Raw genomic sequence first — 19,058 nt, forward strand, 5'->3', positions numbered from 1 at the left:
TCCGTGTCCCTAGCTACAAGTTGGGACCACGCTATCTTGGTCCTTTCAAAATTTTGTGCCAGATTAATCCTGTCTCTTACAAACTTCTTCTTCCTCCTTCTCTTCGTATTCCTAATGCCTTTCACGTTTCTCTTCTTAAACCACTTATCATCAACCGTTTCTCTCCCAAATCTGTTCCTCCCACTCCTGTTTCCGGCTCCTCGGACATCTTCTCCGTCAAAGAGATTCTGGCATCCAAAAAGGTCAGAGGGAAAACCTTTTTTTTAGTGGATTGGGAGGGTTGTGGTCCAGAAGAGAGATCCTGGGAACCTGAGGACAATATCCTAGACAAAAGTCTGCTCCTCAGGTTCTCAGGCTCTAAGAAGAGGGGGAGACCCAAGGGGGGGGGTACTGTAACGCCGAGCGCTCCGGGTCCCCGCTCCTCCCCGGAGCGCTCGCTACACTCTCCTCACTGCAGCGCTCCGGTCAGATCCACTGACCCGGGGCGCTGCGATACCGCCTCCAGCCGGGATGCGATTCGCGATGCGGGTAGCGCCCGCTCGCGATGCGCACCCCGGCTCCCGTACCTGACTCGCTCTCCGTCGGTCCTGTCCCGGCACGCGCGGCCCCGCTCCTTAGGGCGCGCGCGCGCCGGGTCTTTGCGATTTAAAGGGCCACTGCGCCGCTGATTGGCGCAGTGGTTCCAATTAGTCTGATCACCTGTGCACTTCCCTATATCACCTCACTTCCCCTGCACTTCCTTGCCGGATCTTGTTGCCATCGTGCCAGTGAAAGCGTTTCCTTGTGTGTTCCTAGCCTGTGTTCCAGACCTCCTGCCGTTGCCCCTGACTACGATCCTTGCTGCCTGCCCCGACCTTCTGCTACGTCCGACCTTGCTTCTGTCTACTCCCTTGTACCGCGCCTATCTTCAGCAGCCAGAGAGGTGAGCCGTTGCTAGTGGATACGACCTGGTCACTACCGCCGCAGCAAGACCATCCCGCTTTGCGGCGGGCTCTGGTGAAAACCAGTAGTGACTTAGAACCGATCCACTAGCACGGTCCACGCCAATCCCTCTCCGGCACAGAGGATCCACTACCTGCCAGCCGGCATCGTGACACTAACCCTTTACCTCTAATCCTAACCCCTATCCCTAATCCTAACCCTTTACCCCTAATCCTAACTCCTATCCCTAATCCTAACCCCTTATATAGTTACATAGTTCGTACGGTTGAAAAAAGACATACGTCCATCAAGTCCAACCAGGGAATTGAAGGGTAGGGGTGTGGCGCGATATTGGGGAAGGGATGGGATTTTATATTTCTTCATAAGCATTAATCTTATTTTGTTCCAGGAATGTATCTGTCACGATGCCGGCTGGCAGGTATTGGATCCTCTGTGCCAGAGAGGGATTGGCGTGGACCGTGCTAGTGGATCGGTTCTAAGTCACTACTGGTTTTCACCAGAGCCCGCCGCAAAGCGGGATGGTCTTGCTGCGGCGGTAGTGACCAGGTCGTATCCACTAGCAACGGCTCACCTCTCTGGCTGCTGAAGATAGGCGCGGTACAAGGGAGTAGACAGAAGCAAGGTCGGACGTAGCAGAAGGTCGGGGCAGGCAGCAAGGATCGTAGTCAGGGGCAACGGCAGGAGGTCTGGAACACAGGCTAGGAACACACAAGGAAACGCTTTCACTGGCACAATGGCAACAAGATCCGGCAAGGAAGTGCAGGGGAAGTGAGGTGATATAGGGAAGTGCACAGGTGAAGACACTAATTGGAATCACTGCGCCAATCAGCGGCGCAGTGGCCCTTTAAATCGCAAAGACCCGGCGCGCGCGCGCCCTAGGGAGCGGGGCCGCGCGCGCCGGGACAGGACCGAGGGAGAGCGAGTCAGGTACGGGAGCCGGGGTGCGCATCGCGAGCGGGCGCTACCCGCATCGCGAATCGCACCCCGGCTGGAAGCGGAATCGCAGCGCCCCGGGTCAGTGGATCTGACCGGAGCGCTGCAGCGGGGAGAGTGTAGCGAGCACTCCGAGGAGGAGCGGGGACCCGGAGCGCTCGGCGTAACAGTACCCCCCCCCTTGGGTCTCCCCCTCTTCTTAGAGCCTGAGAACCTGAGGAGCAGACTTTTGTCTAGGATGTTGTCCTCAGGTTCCCAGGATCTCTCTTCAGGACCACAACCCTCCCAGTCCACTAAAAAAAAAGTTTTCCCTCTGACCTTTTTAGAAGCTAAGATCTCTTTGACAGAGAAGATGTCCGAGGAGCCGGAAACAGGAGTGGGAGGAACAGATTTGGGAGAAAAACGGTTGAGGATGAGTGGTTTAAGAAGAGAGACGTGAAAGGCATTAGGGATACGAAGAGAAGGAGGAAGAAGAAGTTTGTAAGAGACAGGATTAATTTGACACAAAATTTTGAAAGGACCAAGATAGCGTGGTCCCAACTTGTAGCTAGGGACACGGAAGCGGACATATTTAGCGGAGAGCCATACCTTGTCTCCAGGGGAAAAAACGGGAGGAGCTCTTCTTTTCTTATCCGCGAACTTCTTCATGCGTGATGAAGCCTGTAAGAGAGAATTTTGGGTCTCTCTCCATATGATGGAAAGGTCACGAGAAATTTCATCCACAGCGGGCAGACCAGAGGGCAAGGGGGTAGGGAGGGGGGGAAGAGGGTGACGGCCGTACACCACGAAAAATGGGGATTTGGAGGAAGATTCAGAGACTCTGAAGTTATACGAGAATTCGGCCCATGGAAGGAGATCTGCCCAGTCATCCTGGCGGGAGGAAACAAAATGTCGCAAATAATCACCCAAGACCTGGTTAATTCTTTCTACTTGTCCATTGGACTGGGGATGATATGCAGAAGAAAAATTTAATTTAATCTTGAGTTGTTTACAGAGAGCCCTCCAGAATTTAGACACGAATTGGACGCCTCTATCCGAGACGATCTGCGTAGGCAACCCGTGAAGACGAAAAATGTGTACAAAAAATTGTTTAGCCAACTGAGGCGCTGAAGGAAGACCAGGAAGAGGGATGAAATGTGCCATTTTGGAGAATCGATCAACGACCACCCAAATAACAGTGTTGCCACGGGAAGGGGGTAAATCAGTAATAAAATCCATACCAATCAGAGACCAAGGCTGTTCGGGGACAGGCAGGGGATGAAGAAAACCAGCGGGCTTCTGGCGAGGAGTCTTATCCCGGGCACAGATAGTGCAGGCTCGCACAAAGTCCACAACATCCGTCTCCAGAGTCGGCCACCAATAGAAGCGGGAGATGAGTTGCACAGATTTCTTGATGCCCACATGACCTGCGAGATGGGAGGAGTGACCCCATTTGAGGATTCCGAGGCGTTGGCGTGGAGAAACAAAGGTCTTTCCTGGAGGAGTTTGTCTGATGGAGGCAGGAGAAGTGGAGATCAGGCAGTCAGGTGGAATGATGTGTTGCGGAGAGAGTTCAACTTCTGAGGCATCCGAGGAACGAGAGAGAGCATCGGCCCTAATGTTCTTATCGGCAGGACGAAAGTGAATCTCAAAATTAAATCGGGCAAAGAACAGAGACCACCGGGCCTGGCGAGGATTCAGCCGTTGGGCAGACTGGAGGTAGGAGAGGTTCTTGTGGTCGGTGTAAATAATAACTGGAAATCTTGATCCCTCCAGCAGATGCCTCCATTCCTCAAGTGCTAATTTAATGGCTAGAAGCTCTCGATCCCCGATGGAGTAGTTCCTCTCCGCCGGAGAGAAGGTCCTAGAAAAAAAACCACAAGTGACAGCATGCCCGGAAGAATTTTTTTGTAGAAGAACAGCTCCAGCTCCCACTGAGGAGGCATCAACCTCCAATAGGAAGGGTTTGGAAGGGTCAGGTCTGGAGAGCACGGGAGCCGAAGAAAAGGCAGACTTGAGTCGTTTAAAGGCGTCTTCCGCTTGAGGAGGCCAAGACTTGGGATCGGCATTTTTTTTGGTTAAAGCCACGATAGGAGCCACAACGGTAGAAAAATGTGGAATAAATTGCCTGTAATAATTGGCGAACCCCAAAAAGCGTTGGATAGCACGGAGTCCGGAGGGGCGTGGCCAATCTAAGACGGCAGAGAGTTTGTCTGGATCCATTTGTAGTCCCTGGCCAGAGACCAAATATCCTAGAAAAGGAAGAGATTGGCATTCAAGCAGACATTTCTCAATTTTGGCATAGAGTTGATTGTCACGAAGTCTCTGAAGAACCATACGGACATGCTGGCGGTGTTCTTCTAGATTGGCAGAAAAAATTAGGATATCGTCCAGATATACAACAACACAGGAGTATAACAGATCACGAAAAATTTCATTAACAAAGTCTTGGAAGACAGCAGGGGCGTTGCACAGGCCAAAGGGCATGACCAGATACTCAAAGTGTCCATCTCTGGTGTTAAATGCCGTTTTCCACTCATCCCCCTCTCTGATGCGGATGAGGTTATAGGCGCCTCTTAAGTCCAATTTAGTAAAGATGTGGGCACCTTGGAGGCGATCAAAGAGTTCAGAGATGAGGGGTAGGGGGTAGCGGTTCTTAACCGTGATTTTATTAAGACCGCGGTAGTCAATGCAAGGACGTAGGGAGCCATCTTTTTTGGACACAAAGAAAAATCCGGCTCCGGCAGGAGAGGAGGATTTACGGATAAAGCCCTTTTTTAAATTTTCCTGGACGTATTCAGACATGGCAAGAGTCTCTGGGGCAGAGAGAGGATAAATTCTGCCCCGGGGTGGAGTAGTGCCCGGGAGGAGGTCGATAGGACAATCATAAGGCCTGTGAGGAGGTAGAGTCTCAGCTTGTTTTTTGCAGAAAACATCCGCGAAGTCCATATAGGCCTTAGGGAGACCGGTTACTGGAGGAACCACAGAGTCACGGCAAGGGTTACTGGGAACCGGTTTTAGACAGTCCTTGGAACAAGAGGGCCCCCAACTCTTGATCTCCCCAGTGGACCAATCCAGGGTTGGGGAATGAAGTTGAAGCCAGGGAAGTCCAAGGAGAATTTCCGAGGTGCAATTGGGGAGGACCAAAAGTTCAATCCTCTCGTGATGAGATCCGATGCTCATAAGAAGGGGCTCCGTGCGGAAACGTATGGTACAGTCCAATCTTTCATTGTTTACACAATTGATGTAAAGGGGTCTGGCGAGACTGGTCACTGGGATGTTGAACCTGTTGACGAGAGAGGCCAAAATAAAATTTCCTGCAGATCCAGAGTCCAAGAAGGCCACAGTAGAGAAGGAGAAGGCAGAGGCAGACATCCGCACAGGCACAGTAAGACGTGGAGAAGCAGAGTAGACATCAAGGACTGTCTCACCTTTGTGCGGAGTCAGCGTACGTCTTTCCAGGCGGGGAGGACGGATAGGACAATCCCTCAGGAAGTGTTCGGTACTAGCACAGTACAGGCAGAGGTTCTCCATGCGGCGTCGTGTCCTCTCTTGAGGTGTCAGGCGAGACCGGTCGACCTGCATAGCCTCCACGGCGGGAGGCACAGGAACAGATTGCAGGGGACCAGAGGAGAGAGGAGCCGAGGAGAAGAAACGCCTCGTGCGAACAGAGTCCATATCTTGGCGGAGCTCCTGACGCCTTTCGGAAAAACGCATGTCAATGCGAGTGGCTAGGTGAATAAGTTCATGTAGATTAGCAGGAATTTCTCGTGCGGCCAGAACATCTTTAATGTTGCTGGATAGGCCTTTTTTAAAGGTCGCGCAGAGGGCCTCATTATTCCAGGATAATTCTGAAGCAAGAGTACGGAATTGTACGGCATACTCGCCAACGGAAGAATTACCCTGGACCAGGTTCAACAGGGCAGTCTCAGCAGAAGAGGCTCGGGCAGGTTCCTCAAAGACACTTCGGATTTCCGAGAAGAAGGAGTGTACAGAGGCAGTGACGGGGTCATTGCGGTCCCAGAGCGGTGTGGCCCAAGACAGGGCTTTTCCAAACAGAAGGCTGACTACGAAAGCCACCTTAGACCTTTCAGTGGGAAACAGGTCCGACATCATCTCCAGATGCAGGGAACATTGGGAAAGAAAGCCACGACAAAACTTAGAGTCCCCATCAAATTTATCCGGCAAGGATAGGCGTAGACCAGGAGCGGCCACTCGCTGCGGAGGAGGTGCAGGAGCTGGCGGAGGAGATGACTGCTGAAGCTGTGGTAGTAACTGCTGTAGCATAACGGTCAGTTGAGACAGCTGTTGGCCTTGTTGCGCTATCTGTTGTGACTGCTGGGCGACCACCGTGGTGAGGTCAGCGACAACTGGCAGAGGAACTTCAGCGGGATCCATGGCCGGATCTACTGTCACGATGCCGGCTGGCAGGTAGTGGATCCTCTGTGCCAGAGAGGGATTGGCGTGGACCGTGCTAGTGGATCGGTTCTAAGTCACTACTGGTTTTCACCAGAGCCCGCCGCAAAGCGGGATGGTCTTGCTGCGGCGGTAGTGACCAGGTCGTATCCACTAGCAACGGCTCACCTCTCTGGCTGCTGAAGATAGGCGCGGTACAAGGGAGTAGACAGAAGCAAGGTCGGACGTAGCAGAAGGTCGGGGCAGGCAGCAAGGATCGTAGTCAGGGGCAACGGCAGGAGGTCTGGAACACAGGCTAGGAACACACAAGGAAACGCTTTCACTGGCACAATGGCAACAAGATCCGGCAAGGAAGTGCAGGGGAAGTGAGGTGATATAGGGAAGTGCACAGGTGAAGACACTAATTGGAATCACTGCGCCAATCAGCGGCGCAGTGGCCCTTTAAATCGCAAAGACCCGGCGCGCGCGCGCCCTAGGGAGCGGGGCCGCGCGCGCCGGGACAGGACCGAGGGAGAGCGAGTCAGGTACGGGAGCCGGGGTGCGCATCGCGAGCGGGCGCTACCCGCATCGCGAATCGCACCCCGGCTGGAAGCGGAATCGCAGCGCCCCGGGTCAGTGGATCTGACCGGAGCGCTGCAGCGGGGAGAGTGTAGCGAGCGCTCCGGGGAGGAGCGGGGACCCGGAGCGCTCGGCGTAACAGTATCTAATCCTGTTTTAAAGCTGTGAATTGTTCCTGCTGTGACCAGTTCCTGAGGTAGACCGTTCCATAAATTCACAGTCCTCACGGTAAAGAAGGCGTGTCGCCCCTTTAGACTAAACCTTTTCTTCTCCAGACGGAGGGAGTGCCCCTTCGTCCTTTGGGGGGGTTTAACCTGGAACAGTTTTTCTCCATATTTTTTGTATGGGCCATTAATATACTTATATACGTTTATCATATCCCCCCTTAAACGTCTCTTCTCAAGACTAAACAATTGTAACTCCTTTAATCGCTCCTCATAGCTAAGATGTTCCATGCCCCATATTAGTTTAGTCGCGCGTCTCTGCACCCTTTCCAACTCCGCAGTGTCCCTTTTATGGACAGGCGACCAAAACTGAACAGCATATTCCAGGTGAGGCCGTACCAATGCTTTATAAAGGGGGAGTATTATGTCCCTGTCCCTTGAGTCCATGCCTCTTTTGATACATGACAATATCCTGCCGGCTTTGGAAGCAGCAGCCTGACATTGTGCTATTCTGTAGTCTGTGATCTACAAGTCACCCAGATCCTTCTCTACCAGTGACTCTGCCAGTTTAATCCCCCCTAAGACATACAACGCATGCAGGTTATTAGTACCCAGATGCATAACTTTACATTTATCCACATTGAACCTCATTTGCCAAGTGGATGCCCAGACACTTAGTCTATCCAAGTCATCTTGTAACTTATGCACATCCTCTATAGACTGTACCGTGCTACAAAGCTTGCTGTCATCTGCAAAGATAGAAACAGAGCTGTTATTACCATCCTCTATATACACAGCCCCCCCTCTATATACACAGCCCCCCCACTATATACACATCCTCTATAGACTACTGTGCTACAAAGCTTGGTGTCATCTGCAAAGATAGAAACAAAGCTGTTAATGCCATCCTCTATATCATTGATAAATAAATTAAACAACAGCGGGCCCAGTACTGAACCTTGGGGTACACCACTAATTACCGGGGACCAATCAGAGTACGAATCATTGACCCCCACTCTCTGGGTACGATCCATGAGCCAGTGTTCAATCCAGTTACAAACTAAAATTTCCAAGCCCAAAGACCTTAACTTACCTGTCAGATGTCTGTGAGGGACAGTATCAAATGCTTTAGCAAAATCCAGAAACACTATATCCACAGCCATTCCTCTGTATACAGAGCCCCCCTCTATATACAGAGCCCCCCCCTCTATATACACAGCCCCCCTCTATATACACAGCCCCCCTCTATATACACAGCCCCCCTCTATATCCACAGCCCCCCTCTATATACACAGCCCCCCTCTATATACACAGCCCCCCTCTATATACAGAGCCCCCCTCTATATCCACAGCCATTCCTCTGTCAAGGCTTCTACTCACCTCTTCATAAAAGCAAATTAGATTGGTTTGACAACTTCTATCCTTAGTAAACCCATGCTGGCTATCACTTATAATACTATTATCCCCTATGTATTCCTGTATGTAATCACTTATAAGTCCTTCAAACAATTTACCCACAATGCACGTTAAACTTACCGGTCTATAATTGCCTGGCGAAGACCTAGAGCCCTTCTTGAAGATTGGTACCACATTAGCCTTGCGCCAGTCCCTTGGCACAATACCAGACACCAGAGAATCTCTAAATATCATGAACAGGGGTACAGATATTACTGAACTTACCTCTCTAAGAACTCTTGGGTGTAGTCCATCCGGCCCTGGGGATTTGCTTACATTTATATTACTTAATTTACCTTGTACAATCTCTACATTAAGCCAGTTCAGTACATTACCTCTAATCCTAACCACTATCACTAATTCTAACCCCTTACCTCTATTCCTAACGCCTATCCCTAATCCTAACCCTTTACCCCGAATCCTAACTCTTATCCCTAATCCTAACCACTATCACTAATCCTAACCCCTTACCTCTAATCCTAATGCCTATCCCTAATCCTAACCCCTAACCCTTACCGAGTATACTTAGTATAGCTTCTAGCTAAAGGTTTAGGTCTCCCAGAAATTTTATCCAATAAAGAGAAAGGGAACCTTATATTGCAGATATGATTAAAACTTCACTTTTAATAGTAGCTAGTAAAATAACCAAAACAAAACAAACAAACAAAAAAATCTAGTGCTCAAAATATTAACGGACCGCCACCATTAATAAGAGATATCGCTAGTAGAAGCTCAAATATCTGCTATTGGGCAGTCCTAGAAAAATGAAGGAGTACTGTAGTCGTAGGGCTACTATGTATAAATAGTCATTAGATCACTACTGCTGATCTTCCTTCAAAAAAGGTGCATGCATAAGGTGCGTCTTCCAGCATAGATAGTGGTTGTCATAGTGCAGTAATGACTCTGCTAGTCACTATATCCCAGTGGTACAAGGCCTTGATAGCAGCATACATAGGCAGCAATAGATAGCATATATCTTAGCAGCATATCATCATAACACTCCGTTCTGCAGCAATTAGTATTGCACTTTCCAGCATAGCAGCAGAAATCCTAGTAGCAGTGTCAACAAGCAGCAATAGATAGCACATATCTTAGCAGCATACCGTCATTGTACTCAATTCTGTAACAGTAGGTATTGCACTTTCCAACATAGCAGCAGAGGAGATATATAGCAGAAGATTATAGAGTTGGCACCAAAGCAAAATTGATATCATTGCACTTAGCCCTTCAGTTGTGCAGCAGTTATATATTACACTTAATTCAGTAGCTGCAGATAACTTGCAGTAAGCAGCAGTACAAGCTATTGGTTCCAGCATCCATCCATAGTCATTGCACTTAGCCCTATGTGCTGCAGCTGTCCTTCATCTAATCCAATAACAAATGCATTAATAAAGCAGCATAGTTACATATCTTATCATGTCCAGAGCAGGGGTCCTACGCGTTTCCTTTGCCATCAATCATCAGGGACCGGCGTCTTGGCTCTTTATTATAGTTTGATCCATGTGCTCATTTCTGTATGTGCGACTCTGGTGGCGGCCGTACATTGAGTCTCTCGTTTGCGCTGGTTTTTAAGCTGGTTAGCTCCTCCCCCTACATCACATGACTCCCTCAGTCTGGGTCATACGCGTCATAGACGCGCCCCTGACCCATCCCGAGGATCTGAGATATCACGATGCAAAGGGAGGAGGTATGTGACGTCAGGTAGCGCTTCACGCCTCGTTCTGACTTGGGAAACTATAGACACCAGTGGTTTGCGTTTCAGATCTCGATATTGATGCCGATCGGGACCGTCTTCTCAAACAGGTATATATTAACCATATGTGTACTTTAACACTCTAGTTCTTTGCAAGTGACATCTAGAGATATAATTTGTGGCTAATTGCAAGACACTTGAGTATTAGTTAATTTGTTTTTCACATTTAAATTGTTGTTTTTATCCATGAGTGTCTGCTGCCCTCGTCATCTTTGTCTCAGTAAGATATAATAATTATTGATAAGCCTAGAGACAAGAAAGGGGAGGTGTTATATAAAACAGGCATATGAAATAAAGTCATTAAGCCCTTTTGGCTTGACAGTATCTAATCTAAAGGTCCATTCTGCCTCCCTCTGGAGGAGAGTTTTATCCCAATTTCCTCCTCTGGGTGATTGTGGGATAACATCTATCACTTGAACCTTCAGATTGACTGGGCTACAATCATGGTGTGTAGCAAAATGGTTTCCTACCGGGGTGTCCCTCGCGTGTATAATGTCCCCCACATGTTCCTGAATTCTTTTCATTAGGGGTCTAAATGTCTTGCCTATATAATTTTTTGGACACATACATGTAAGCATATACACGACACCCTTAGTATTGCAATTGGCAAATGATCACATTTCAATTTCCTGTGTAGCACTAGTACTCGAGAAGGTCTTACTTTTCTTGATGTATGGGCAAACAGAACATTTGCCACATGGGTAGGTACCTTTAATATTAGATGTAAGCCATTCACTAGATCTGACAGATAACTGTGTGTCAGTCTATCCTTCAGGTTTTGACCTCTCCGATAGGTTATTTGAGGGTTTTCCGACAGAATATCCGTCAGCCTATCATCAGTTTTTAGGATATCCCAGTGAGATCTAAAGATGTTCTGAACCTCTCTCCACTTGTCATCATAGGTCCCTATGATTCTAATGGTGTCATTTTGGTCAGTCCTCGTCCTAGGTGTCAGGAGATTCGTTCTATTCGTGCTTAGTGCCCTATGATATGCCTTTTTCAGCACTTTATTAGGGTATCCCCTGTTTCTTAATCTTATTCTTAGTTCTGATGCTTTTGTCTCAAATTCTGAGATTGTGGAGCAGTTTCTCCGCATTCTGAGATATTGTCCGGTCGGAATGCCCCTCTTCAGCGGGAGAGGATGACAGCTATCCCACTGAAGAAGGGCATTCGTCGCAGTCTCCTTTCTATGTACCGTAGTTAAGACCTGGCTATCCTCCGCCACCCAAATCTTCAGGTCAAGGAACACCAGCTCCCCTCTACTACAGGTAGATGTAAACCGCAGGCCCAGTTCGTTTTGGTTAAGGGAGCTAACAAACTCGTTAAACATGTCCTCTGTTGATGTCCATATGAGGAGGACATCATCTATGAACCTGACCCACATAGCAATGTGGTCAGTCCATAGTGACATCCCCTCGCTGAAGACATGTTGGTCCTCCCACCAACCGAGGTACAGGTTAGCATAACTGGGGGCGCAGGGGCTCCCCATGGCTGTACCTCGCTGTTGGTGGAAGGACCGCCCCTCAAACAAAAAATAATTTTTTGTAAGAATAAATCTCAGAAGGTCAAGGACAAAGATATTATGAGGTGTATACTGCGTCCCCCTCGTCTGCAAGTAGAATGACACCGCCTCGAGACCCTTCTCATGTGGAATTGAAGAGTAAAGTGCCTCCACATCCAATGATGCCAAAAAGGCACCCTCCTCAATTCTCAGGTCTTCTAATCTCTTAATTACATCTGTCGTGTCTTTTACAAATGAGGGTAGTGAGTATACAAATGGGCGCAAGACCACATCCACATACTCACTAGCCGCCTGCGTAAGATTCTCAATGCCTGATACAATCGGGCGCCCCCTTAAAGGGGGGTAGCCCTTATGTATCTTTGGTGTCGAGTAAAAACTCGCTATTCTGGGGTGAACCGGCTTCATGTATTCGAATTCCCTACCACTAATGAGGCCTTCATTTTTTGCAACATACAGTATGGCTAGCAGTTCATCACCAAACTTCCCTGTAAGGTCACTCCTAAGGGGTATATAGCATTCCCTATCATTCAAAATTTTGAGGCACATATCCCTGTACTCCTCCCTGGTCATCAGTACAATGTTGCCCCCTTTATCAGAGGGTTTGATGACCAGAGAGGAGTCATTCTCTAGGGACCTAAGTGCCTCATTCTCCAATCGGGACAAGTTATATTCCCTTGGTGATCCCTAACCCTTACCCCTAATCTTAACCCTTACCCCTTATCGCAACCCCTTATTCTAACACTATTCCTAACATAACCCCTAATCCTAACCCCCAACCCTGATCCTAACCCCTAGTCCTAACCCTTACCCTCAATCCTTACCCTTATCCTAACCCTTAGCTCTAATCCTAACTCTAATCCTAACCTAAACCCCTAATTCTAACCCAACCCCTAATCATGACCCTTACCCCTAACAGCAATCAGAGCTGAGAGCGCTGAGTTTAGGAGCTCAGGTCTAGTGAAGAGCAGCAGGGGCCATATTCGAATTTGCGATATTTTGCTAATATTATTGATGATTATTCGTCCTATGTTCGCAAAATTTGTATATTCGCTATGTTCCTTCACTTTTTTTTCCAATGCGAAAATTCACATATAAAATTGCATGTGAAAAAAATAAAACAGACCCACGTGATAGACCCCTATTCGCAAGGAAAAATTCGCATACAAATTCACAGAAAAATTCACATAAAAAACCCCCAAAAAAACACGAATATTCGTCATTACAAATATATAGCACTATATTCTAAATATTCGCGAAATCACGAAGTGCCGATATTTGCGATAAAAATTTGCATTACGAATATTCATGCTCAACACTACTCAGGTCACATTCCTCTACAGGTCACGTTTTTTTTTTTAACTTCACCGGCTTCAGCCCATTGGGAAGTACATTAGATCTATACATAACTGATGTCATAATGGGACGCTCAGTCTTTCGTCGTAATAGATGAGCCATTCTTCCAAAATATGCTTCATTTGAAACAACTGTCGGATTTGACGCCTCGCCGCTCAGTGAACTCCTAACTTTGACACAATAACAGAAAAAAAACTAAAAAATTTTGGGCCAAATCAATTCTTGCTGAATCAATACGCTTTACCTATTAAAGGGGTACTCCACTGCCCCAGCGCCCGGAACATTTTGTTCTGTACACTGCCTATGGGGTTGTGATTTCACGGCCACGCCCCTTGTTATGTCATGCCATGCCCCCTCAATGCAAGTCTATGGGAGGGGGCGTGACGGCATTTTTGAACTTTCGTTTTTTCCTCCTCAACTTCTAAAAATCAAAAAAAAAAATTTAAATTTTCCCCCTACAGACCATATGAGGGCTTTTTATTTATTTTTTGGCGCCACCAATTGTACTTTGTAATGACATCAATCATTTCACCACAAAATCTATGGCGTAACCAGAAAAATATTTGTGGGGCAAAATTGAAAAAAAAACAAACACCATTTTGTAACTTTTGGGGGCTTCCGATTCTACGCAGCGTGCACAGTGCACTTTTTGGAAAAATTACAACATATCTTTATTCTGTAGGTCCATATGGTTACAAGGATACCTAATTTATGTAAGTTTTATTTTATTTTACTACTTTAAAAAAATTATAACTACATTGCACCAAAATTAGAATGTTTAAAATTGTCATCTTCTGACCCCTATAACTGTTTTATTTTTTCACATACGGGGCTATGTGAGGGCAAATTGTTTTGCGCTGTGATCTGAATTTTTTATCGGTACCATTTTTGTTTTGATGAGACTTTTTGATTACTTTTTATTAGTTTTTTTGTGTACACAAAATGACCAAAAATACGCAATTTTGGACTTTGGAATTTTTATTACGTATACGCAATTGACCGTGTGATTTAATTGACATTATATTTTTATAGTTCCGACATTTATGCACGCGGCGATACCACATATGTGATTCAGACTTTTATTAGGGAAGGGGTTAAATCACATTTATTACATTTTTTTTTTATTAATTTTTTAGTCCCCATAGTGTGCCATAGTATAGCATTGATCAGTGTAATCGGCGCTCTGCTGCTGCTCCAGCCTGCTGAGCAGGCATGGAGCAGCAAATCGCCTATCGGACCGAGAGGAGGCAGGTAGGGACCCTCCCCCATCCTCTCAGCTGCATCTAAGGGGTTAACGCCGGGCATCACCGTGATAGGTGATGTCCAGCATTAGACAGGGGTCCTGACGGCTGATAGACCACCCATCTATGACGAGGGGTCAGCCTGTGACCCTGTGTCATAGCAGGGTAGCAGGACCAGGGCGAACAGGTATGCCCTTGGTCCCCAACAGGTTAGAAAAAAAAAGAAGAAGTTTTCTATGTTTTATTTGTGTTTAAAAAAGCTGCGACTAGGTGTCTCCTTACTTGTCCAGAGCACATTCTCCCCCCCCCCCATCACTTGCGAAGACTTTGGACTCCTGCTGGTCTGGCAGAAGTAAAAAATCAGGAAATGCTGAGGGGTGTGCAGCCTTAGCCAATCATAGCTCATCTCACACTGATCTGCTCTAGGCTGTGTGTAGCAGAGTGAGGGAGGAAGATCTCCCCTGTATGGCTTCAGATGATGTCACAAATCTGGCTGAGCCTGAGCAGAAAATACAGAGCAATATCAAGGTAGAAAACTAAAAAATAATAAAAAATAAAGGCCGGGGGTGGTTTATCATGATGGGGGCAGCGAACTGGGAGGATTATAACATTTAACAAGATCATGACAGGTGCTCTTTAAAGTGGTTCTCCGCTGCCCTGTCGTCTGGAGCTTAGTTTATTACTCCGGACGCTGTGTGCGGGCTTCCGTGTTCGAGGCCGCCCCCCTCGTGACGTCACACCCGCCCCCTCGTGCCGTCACGCCCGCCCCCTCAACGAAAGTCTATGGTCGCACCCCCTTCCCATAGACTTTCGTTGAGGGGGCAGGCGTGACGTCACGAGGGGGCGGCCTCGAACACGGAAGCCCGCACACACAGCGTCCGGAGTAATAAACTTCCGGACGCTGCGAGCGGAGCTCCGGAAGGCAGGGCTGCGGAGTACCCCTTTAAAGGAGATTTCTAAGCTGAGATATTGTATCTCAGACACCTACATGTGTGTGAATGCTGACTAGACGATGCAGCCGTAGCTCAGACGTAGTCATTTTATCTCTCCTAGCTCTGTGCAGTACAGTTGTTTTAATGAGTCTTTTTTTGGGCTTTATTTGTTGTGGTCCTCTAGGATGTGAGCAGAGCCAGACAGCATCGTATGGGGCTCATAGTGACAGAATGTATCAAAGTGTTCATTAAGACTAGAACAGACTTTAAGGATCAAGCGACCATCTTACTCGGCAGCCAGGGCATAGCCCCCCACCCCCACCGCGTTTGTGGATTAAAACCTTCTGAAAGTATTTTCTTTGAACTATTTCTCAGTCTTATTTGACAGCCACATCAAAGTCCAAGACAGTAATTTAGTTGAACCTCGCTAGTCAAAAATTAATTGAAAAAAAAAAAAAATGTAATTAAGAGCTGCGCAAAATCCACTAAAAATAGCCAAGGTTATATTCCTGCTCAAGACTCAACATCAAATCCATTGTACAATATAATTACCGTATATATTCCCGACGTACGGGAAAGGAGAAATAGAAGATTTTATATAGAGATGATAACATGTAACAAAGATGAGAGCAGGACGAGCTATGTACAATGTATCAGTCTGGAGTCCGGGATGTTTAGCTCACAGAGCATTGTCTAGACTGGATACAATTGTATCACTTCTCAGCTGAGAGCAGGACTAGCTATGTGCAATGTATCAGTCTGTAGTCCAGGATATTTAGCTCACAGAGCATTGTCTAGACTGGATACAATTGTATCACTTCTCAGCTGAGAGCAGGACGAACTATGTACAATGTATCAGTCTGGAGTCTGGGATGTTTAGCTCACAGAGCATTGTCTAGACTGGATACAATTGTATCACTTCTCAGCTGAGAGCAGGACTAGCTATGTACAATGTATCAGTCTGGAGTCCGGGATGTTTAGCTCACAGAGCATTGTCTAGACTGGATACAATTGTATCACTTCTCAGCTGAGAGCAGGACGAGCTATGTACAATGTATCAGTCTGGAGTCCAGGATGTTTAGCTCACAGAGCATTGTCTAGACTGGACACAATTGTATCACTTCTCAGCTGAGAGCAGGACGAGCTGTGTACAATGTATCGGTCTGGAGTCCAGGGTGTTTAGCTCACAGAGCATTGTCTAGACTGGATACAATTGTATCACTTCTCAGCTGAGAGCAGGACTAGCTATGTACAATGTATCAGTCTGGAGTCCAGGATGTTTAGCTCACAGAGCATTGTCTAGACTGGATACAATTGTATCACTTCTCAGCTGAGAGCAGGACGAGCTATGTACAATGTATCAGTCTGGGGTCCAGGATGTTTAGCTCACAGAGCATTGTCTAAACTGGATACAATTGTATCACTTCTCAGCTGAGAGCAGGACGAGCTATGTACAATGTATCAGTCTGGAGTCCAGGATGTTTAGCTCACAGAGCATTGTCTAGACTGGATACAATTATATCACTTCTCAGCTGAGAGCAGGACGAGCTATGTACAATGTATCAGTCTGGAGTCCAGGATGTTTAGCTCACAGAGCATTGTCTAGACTGGACACAATTGTATCACTTCTCAGCTGAGAGCAGGACGAGCTATGTACAATGTATCAGTCTGGAGTCCAGGATGTTTAGCTCACAGAGCATTGTCTAGACTGGACACAATTGTATCACTTCTCAGCTGAGAGCAGGACGAGCTGTGTACAATGTATCAGTCTGGGGTCCAGGATGTTTAGCTCACAGAGCATTGTCTAAACTGGATACAATTGTATCACTTCTCAGCTGAGAGCAGGACTAGCTATGTACAATGTATCAGTCTGGAGTCCAGGATGTTTAGCTCACAGAGCATTGTCTAGAATGGATACAATTGTATCACTTCTATGCTGACATCAGGACAAGATGTGTACAATGAATTAGTCTGGAGTCCAGGCTGTCTGGCTCACATGGCATTATCTACTTGGATACAGCTCAGACTGTTTACTACTGCTCTATAATGTACTCTGTGCTGATGTTGCTTCTCCTTTCTGTGTAAAATAAAAAGATATAAACAGGCTTAGACCAGCCCTCCAGAGAGTCGGTGAATCCCTAGTCGCCCCCTGCCGGGCATCAACATTTCCCCTGAAGAATCACCACACACACTGCATTTTCCTGCTTATCATCCTGGTCATGGCTGCCAGACAGTAAGTTGGTTAGTTTATTTAATAAAACGCCCAGCTATCTATATATATATATATATATATATATATAAAGAAAGAGAATATTATAGCTCAATGTCATCACTATAAGAGTGGTGGGGTGGACAGTGGAATCTTATGAGTGCATGCACACTCAGCCTGGCTGTCAGTGCAGCGACCAAATGGGCATATTAACCAATATGCTCATCACTCATTGGTGAAAGAAGATCTAACAAAGCAGCACAGGTATAGTATAGATGATATAGTAATAAACATATAAAACATTTGTGCTGCTGCAATTTCTATAAAATGAAGAAGAAAAGAAAAAATTTACAGGAAGCCCTTGATAGTAACTTGCAAATAACTGGCCAGAGACAGAAATAACTCATCTATTACCCAATTTGTCTTTATCTGGTAAATAGATAAGACTTCCAAGATGAAGGCGCAATCTTTAAATGGGTACTCCACCCTTAGACAGACCTGCACCCAGCATTCGTTTAGAGCCTCTGGTTCAGCGCCGGAGGCTTGTGACATCACGGCCGCGCCCCTCAATGCAAGCCTACTGCACCCCGCAGACAATTTTTGTTTTAACCCCTTAAGGACCGGGCGTTTTTCGGTTTTTGCTCTTTCGTTTTTTCCTCCTTACCTTTTAAAAAATCATAACTCTTTAAATTTTGCACCTAAAAATCTGTATTATAGCTTATTTTTTTCGTCACCAATTCTACTTTGTAATGATATCATTCATTTCACCCAAAAATCTACGGCAAAACGGGAAAAAAAATAATTGTGCGTCAAAATTGAAAAAATACAGCCATTTTGTAAATTTGGGGGGCTTCCATTTCTACGTAGTGCATTTTTCGGTAAAAATGACACCTTATCTTTATTTTCTAGGTCCATACGGTTAAAATGATCCCCTACTTATATAGGTTTGATTTTGTATCACTTCAGAAAAAAACTACATGCAGGAAAATTTATACGTTTAAAATTGTCATCTTCTGACCCCTATAACTTTTTTATTTTTCCGTGTTGAGGGCGCTATGAGGGTTCATTTTTTGTGCCGTGATCTGAAGTTTTTGTCAGTACCATTTTTGCATTGATCTGACTTTTTGATCGCTTTTTATTCATCGCTATTTTGGACTTTGGAATTTTTTTGCGCGTACACCATTGACCGTGCGGTTTAATTAGCGGTATATTTTTTTTATTCAGACATTTCCGCATGCGGCGATACCACATATGTTTATTTTTGTTTTTATTTACACTGTTTTTTTATTATTGGAAATGCCGGGTGATTCAAACTTTTATTAGGGGAAGGGATAATTCAAAGGGTTAATGATTTTTTTACACTTTTCTTTTGCAATATTATAGCCCCTATAGGGGGCTATAACATTGCATTTACTGATCTTTAACACTGTTCAATGCATCTCCATAGGAATGCAATGATCAGTGTTTTCGGCGATTGATTGCTCAAGCCTGGATCGGACTGCAGGAAGGAAGGTAATAGACCTTCCTCCTGTAGTACAGCTGTTCAGGATGCCGCGATTTCACCGTGGCTATCCCGAACAGCTCCCTGAGCTAACCGGCAC

This window comes from Hyla sarda, chromosome 3 (assembly GCF_029499605.1).
Source record: "Hyla sarda isolate aHylSar1 chromosome 3, aHylSar1.hap1, whole genome shotgun sequence".
NCBI lineage: Eukaryota > Metazoa > Chordata > Amphibia > Anura > Hylidae > Hyla > Hyla sarda.